Source organism: Myotis lucifugus, unplaced genomic scaffold (assembly GCF_000147115.1).
Source record: "Myotis lucifugus unplaced genomic scaffold, Myoluc2.0 scaffold_435, whole genome shotgun sequence".
Lineage (NCBI taxonomy): Eukaryota > Metazoa > Chordata > Mammalia > Chiroptera > Vespertilionidae > Myotis > Myotis lucifugus.
This window is the reverse complement of record NW_005871483.1, coordinates 282,823-288,934: the sequence shown is the minus strand read 5'-3', so window position 1 is coordinate 288,934 and position 6,112 is coordinate 282,823. Positions and strand designations below refer to the sequence as shown.

Sequence of the window (6,112 nt, the reverse complement as noted above, 5' to 3'; positions counted from 1 at the left end):
GACTTAAATGTTTCCTTTGAGTTCCAAGATTGGCAATTGATTCCATAATTCTTTAATTGTAATATAACTTTGCTTTAGACTAGTCCCTACATTTCTTAGGAAAAACTTAGACGATAACCATGTATTTATGAAGTATTGGTTGTGAGAAGTATCAAGTAGGTCTAAGAGCTTTCAATCCACCTCCTTTGTAAAGCATGGAAAAGTCAGGGGGGAGGAAGTTTTTCCAGGGACATAAAACGACTCTGCCTGGGGAAGTAATAAATCCGACATAAAACGACTCTGCCTGGGGAAGTAATAAATCCCACGTAACTGTGTTCAAACAGGTCAGTGGCGGGTGTCTTCAGGCCTTTTCAGTCTGCAGAGTAGCCCAGTAGGCGTGGATTGTGTTGACATATCCCAGCATCTTTCTGAAAGGAAATTTTGTGTTAAGATGGGCTATTGTACAATTGTGGAGACCCTTTCTCTTGTAGCAACATTTTTAAAAGTTGATCCTGAACATTTCAGATTCCTGACCGTTGGCTTGTTAGTGTTATTCCTCTCTCGAGTTGCTAGAGGGCAGCATTGGATTATGAAGTAATTGAAGGAAGGCTTTTTGTAGATTTTTACCACCTTGTCTTTAGCTTCTGCCAAACCGTTGTTTCAGAAACGGTTACCAAACCTTGTATGTGCTTATTCTGCATATGGTTTTCAGGCTGAAAGATTCACAGGGAGTTATTCTAGAGAGAACGATGGAAGCAGAATTTAAGTTTTAACTCTAACATCTCTGGGTCATTTTTATACTCTCCTAGGGGCAGAGCCAAGAACCCCCAGTTCTAATCTCCTGGAGAGATGATAAATGTGCTGTTTGTTCTACAGACATGCTACCAATCCCATGTCTTGCCTTTTAGTGTTTTTTTCACTCTCTGGGGAATTTGGAGATTTGAGTCAGGTTCTTAATACTTCTCTTGGTAGCCAGTGCTCAGTTAACTTCAAAGAGGTAAGAGCCACAATCATGAACTCCTTTACACAATTCTCTGTTGGCAGTTGCTAAGTTAACATGAATGTAGCTCATATCTTTGGGGGGGTGGGGGGGAGGAAGGAAGGAATGACTGCCTTGAGCTGTGAAGTGATATTTTGCCATCCAGAGCTACACAGGCTATACTCGGGTTTATTTGGAGTGGTGAATTAGCAAGTTGAGGTCTGGCGTATCCCACTCCTATCTTCTCCCATTCCCATAAATATTAAACTAAAGGATTATTAGTCTATGGACTTGCTTTGAACAAATTACAGGTGAGACGTCTCTTGCCTTCCTGCGTGTGTGTTCCTGGTGAGGATACATTAGCCTTTCTAAGCCTGCACGGGGTGAGGTGACCTGCTGTAGGGCTTGTGACCAGCATTTTTACACTTGAGCTTGGGAATGGGGTGGAGGCAGGCAAATGCCTGTGAAAATGATGTGCTTCCTTACGCCTGCAGTCAGCCCTTAAGCTACTGGGGATGTCACTCGAATTCATTTCCAAATTCGTCCCACACAACAAAAAGCGTCCTGTTTTTCTTATCTGGAGGAAGTGGGGGCTGGGGTCAGAGGTGTGGAGAGAAGGGAGAATGTGGGGTTGAGACAGCATTTCTGAGCCCCTGGTGCTGTACTTGTGCTGATATCATGATACCAGTTTACATATTTCAGGAAATTCTCATTGTTCTTTTTCCCTTTTTATAGGAAAGTAAATTGAATTTCAGAGAGATGGAACACCCCAACCTTATGAAGAGTGGTCCTCAAAGAAGGGTGTGTATACTTTTTTAACGTTATTTTTCAATTGCAGCTTACATTCAGTGCCATTTGGTATTAGTTTCAGGTGTACGGCAGAGTGCTTAGGTGACCATACACTTTACAAAGTGAGCTACGTGAACGTTCCCCGAGGAGCCGGCTGCTTTTCTCCCCCGCGCCTTTGTTTTTCTGATGCTTCCTCCTTGCCTTGCTTTTTGTGCCTCAAACTGCACATCCGGCAAGTCCGAGATGGACTTCTGTGATAGGGTTGATACCCTTTGTTGCATTGTTTGCTTCTACCGTCTTTCCATGTAAGATTTGGAAAACACAGTAAAAAGGGAAAATACACGTGAACCAGGGCCTGGGGAAAACGGGAAATTAGAACCCAGATACGTAGGCCATATACATGGTTGCTAAAGTTGAGCTGTATATTCCCTGGCCCGCCCCCCCATTTTTGGCATTAGCAATACTCAAATATAGCATTTGGGAAAATATATGTTTTAGAAAGTGAAAGTCCTCTTTTTCCCTCCTTCCCCATGGGACCTCTGTTAACAGTTTGATGTATATCTTGCTAGTAGTTTTTTTCTCTCCCATTGTTGTTGAGTCAATTATGTATTCAGATGCAAGAAACAGAACCTGAAAAAAAGTGACTTAAATCATAAGGACATTTATTGCTTAAGAAGCCTAGAGGTAGCTGACTGGCTTTAGAATCCATTTGGTGGCTCAACAATGCACCACTCTGGTCTGTGCGTCTGCGGTTCTCTTTGCCGGTGCCTCATGGCTACCGATGGCTGCTGCACCTCAATCCCACATCCTCACACACACGGGACAGTCCTCGTGGAAGGAAGGGGCTGGGGAAAAGCAGCTTCTTTCCTAGCAGGGCTTTTCCTTTTTTTTTAAATATTGAATTTTCTTTTAAAAATGTTTTTATTGATTTCAGAGAGAGGAAGGGAGAGGGAAAGAGAGAAAGAAACATCCATGAGAGAAACGAGTTGGCTGCCTCTTGCACGACCCCCTACTGGGGATCAAGCCCCAAACCAGGGAATGTGCCCTGACCAGGAATCGAACTGGTGACCTTTTGGTTCATGGGTTGATGCTCAACCACTGAGCCACCCCTGCTAAGCATGGCTTTTCCTTTTGATCAAAGGAGAAAGTCTGTCCTAGAAGTCATCCTGCAAACTTTCCCTCATGTTTCTTTGGCAAAAAGAACCAATTTTTCATAAAACCAATTACTCTTCATCCCAGGGGCCTGCTTGCCCTGAGCCCATAGCTCTCTGGCTGTTGCTTGAAAAACTCTGGGCATTCTGTTTGCAAGGAGGAACGGGTCGGAGGGCGGGGGTGAGGGGGGGGGGAGGGGGATGGCTGTGGGGAAAAACCAGCTGTGCTTACCACAGGTGCATGAGTGCATTAAAAAGATTTATCTTGGTCTTATTTTTTAACAGTAATGGGTTGGAATTGTATTATTATTCAACTTAGTATTTTCACTTAATTGCACATATCCAGCAGATAGAGCAGTACATATGGATTTATCTCATTCTTTGTTACTGTTGCATAGTATGTGGTGGTTTCCTGTCTTTTACTATTATAGAGGATGTGGCCATTAATTTTCTTATACAGGTCTCTTTGTGCACATGTGCATTCTCCAGGGGAGATATCTGGACGTAGAGTTGCTGGATAAACAAATTGAAAAATTTGATTAAAATACTTGATAAAAATTGTTCTCCAAAGAGGCCATGCCAGCTAAGCAGTGATAAAATGTCACTGCTAGATACCACTATTTATAACCTAACTAGAGGCCCGGTGCATGAAATTTGTGCACGCGGGAGCGGGGCAGCGGGGGGTGGGGGGAGGGTGTCCCTCAGTCCGGCCTGCACCCTCTCGCAGTCCTGCACCCTCTCGGGAGCCCTTGGGGGATGTCCGACTGATGGTTTAGGCCTGCTCCTCATCAGTCGGACATTCTTAGTGCTGCCGCGGAGGCAGGAGAGGCTCCTGCCACTGCTGCTGTGCTAGCCAGCCATGAGCCCGGCTTCTGGCTGAGCAGTGCTCCTCCTATCGCGCACTGACCACCAGGGGGCAGCTCCTGCATTGAGCATCTGCCCTCCGGTAGTCAGTGCACATCATGGTGACTGGTCATTCCGCCCTTCGGTTGATTTGCATATTAGCTTTTTATTATATAGGGTGAGTGAAAAATGATATCTATTACTTTTTAGTTGGTTGTACTTTGAGTTTTATTCCTTCCATTGAAAAAAGGACAACAAAAGTTATATGATTCACATTTTCCATAAGAGAAGTTAATACTTGTTCCCCTGGGAAAGCAGTTTCCCATCACCCTCCACCTCCCAATCTTGACAGTATTTGTTGACATTTTCTTTTCTTGCTAGTATTTTATTCATCTTTGTATCTCCAGCATCTAGTTTAATGCTTGCTCCACATACAATATGTAAAATTTTATGAGCTTAAAAAAATCTGATGTGACTCAGTGGTTGAGCGTTGACCTATGAGCCAGGAGGTCACGGTTCGATTCCTGGTCTGGGCGCATGCCCAAGTTGTGGGCCCAATCACCTAGAGTTGGGTGTGCAGGAGGGAGCTGGTCAATGATTCTCTCTCATCATTGATTCTATCTCTCTATCCTTTTCCCTTCAATGGGGCAGGGGCCTTGGCCTGTCACTGCCCATGTCCCACGCCACCCAGCCCCAGTACCCCGTTCACCATCAGGTGATCGGAGCCTACTAGCTGGGGGGAAGAACCAAGAGGTCGGCTATTCTGCCAGCTCGCTGGCCCTGCCCCCTGCCGCCACTCATCCCAGGTTCCCCGTTTGCCATTGGGCGATCAGAGCCTGATGCCCGGGGGAGGGACCGAGAAGTTGGCCATTCCTACCTGCTCGCCAGCCCTACCCCCACTGCAGGTCACCCTCTGTGTGTTGGGTGACCGGCAGGGCGGGGGCCTTGGCCTGGCGCCGCCTGTGTCCCCTGCCACCCATCCCTGGTTCTCTGTTCGCCATCATGCTGGCCGGTGAAAGGGACCAAGAGATGGTCGGTGCACCTCATAGTGACTGGTCAAGTGGTAGTTCTGGTTGTTCCACTGTTAGGGTCAATTTGCATATTGCCCTTTTATTATATAGGATTATATAGGACTAGAGGTCCAGTGCACAAGATTCGTGCACTTGGTGGGGGTCCCTCAGCCCGGCCTGTGCTCTCTTGCAGTCCGGGAGCCCTCGGGGGATGTCCTACTGATGGCTTAGCGCTTCCGTGAAGGTGGGAGAGGCTCCTGCCACCACCGCTGTGCTCACCAGCCATGAGCCTAGTGCTCCCCCTGTGGGAGTGCACTGACTACTAGGGAGCAGCTCCTGTATTGAGCATCTGCCCCCTGGTGGTCAGTGCGCATCATAGCGACTGGTCGTTCTGCCGTTTGGTCTATTTGCATATTAGCCTTTTATTATATAGGACTGGATTCATTGGGGTGACAATAGTTAATAAAATTATATAGGTTCCAGGTGTACAGTTCTATAATATATCATCTATGTGTTGTATTGTGTATTCACCACCCCAAGTCAAGACTCCTTCCATCTCATTTATAACCCTTTACCCTCTTCTGCCTCCCCCCACTGTAATCACCATGCTGTTGTCTGTGTCTATGAGTTTTGTTTGTTTTTGCTTGACATTTCTTTTTTAAAGGAAGGCCTTGAGCCCATTGGTTCTTGCCATGGGCCCCCATTCCTCCTGCTGTCAGCTGCAGGCAGGGTCTTTCTCCTGCCTAATGCCCCAGGGTTTGTGGCCATGCCTGTAAGAACCACGGGGGTGAAGGACCAGGGCAACTAGGGAGGAAAGTGCCTGGTAAATGCCAGTGTTGTTAACTAAACATGTTATTGTGGAGAAAATGCAATCGTGGGACTGCTGATATTTTGCAGAAAATACATTTTATTTAAAATCTCTAACAGTGGTGTTTTCTTTGAGGGTAACTTCCAATCAGCAGGGGCCACTCTGAAGTGCAGGTGGATGCAGAGGGCACTAGGAGGATTGGATGTAGTGGCCTTGCCATGGCTAGCCTAGGTCAGGGGGGCCCTGGCTTACCAGCCCAGACTAGTCTAGAACAATGGCTCCAGTCCCAGCATCAGCTTCTAACTGGTCTCCCTGAACCCGTGCCTTCCTGCTGGGAGCAGTCCTCCATCCTGGAGTCATACACATTGTGTGCACCTGACCCCCCCACCCCCAGGGGAAAACCAGCTGACCAGCCCTAGTTAGCATTGGACTTGTCGAGAAGATGGGACAAGTTCAACCTTGGAGGATGTAGCACGGTCATCACGAGATTCCTATAGAGAAGGTGCAGGACGGAAGAGTGGAGAGGGCCTGGAAGGACTATCCCCATAAGGTC

General features: G+C 46.9%; 1 long non-coding RNA gene across 1 annotated transcript in view; it reads left to right on the top strand.

Moving 5' to 3' along the window:
• The first annotated feature begins 1,702 nt into the window (after nt 1-1,702).
• LOC106699535 overlaps nt 1,703-6,112 on the top strand; it is a 15,510-nt gene continuing 11,100 nt past the window's right edge. The window contains exon 1 of the long non-coding RNA XR_002826286.1: nt 1,703-1,759. This is a non-coding gene — a long non-coding RNA (uncharacterized LOC106699535). The remainder of the gene's footprint in view (nt 1,760-6,112) is intronic.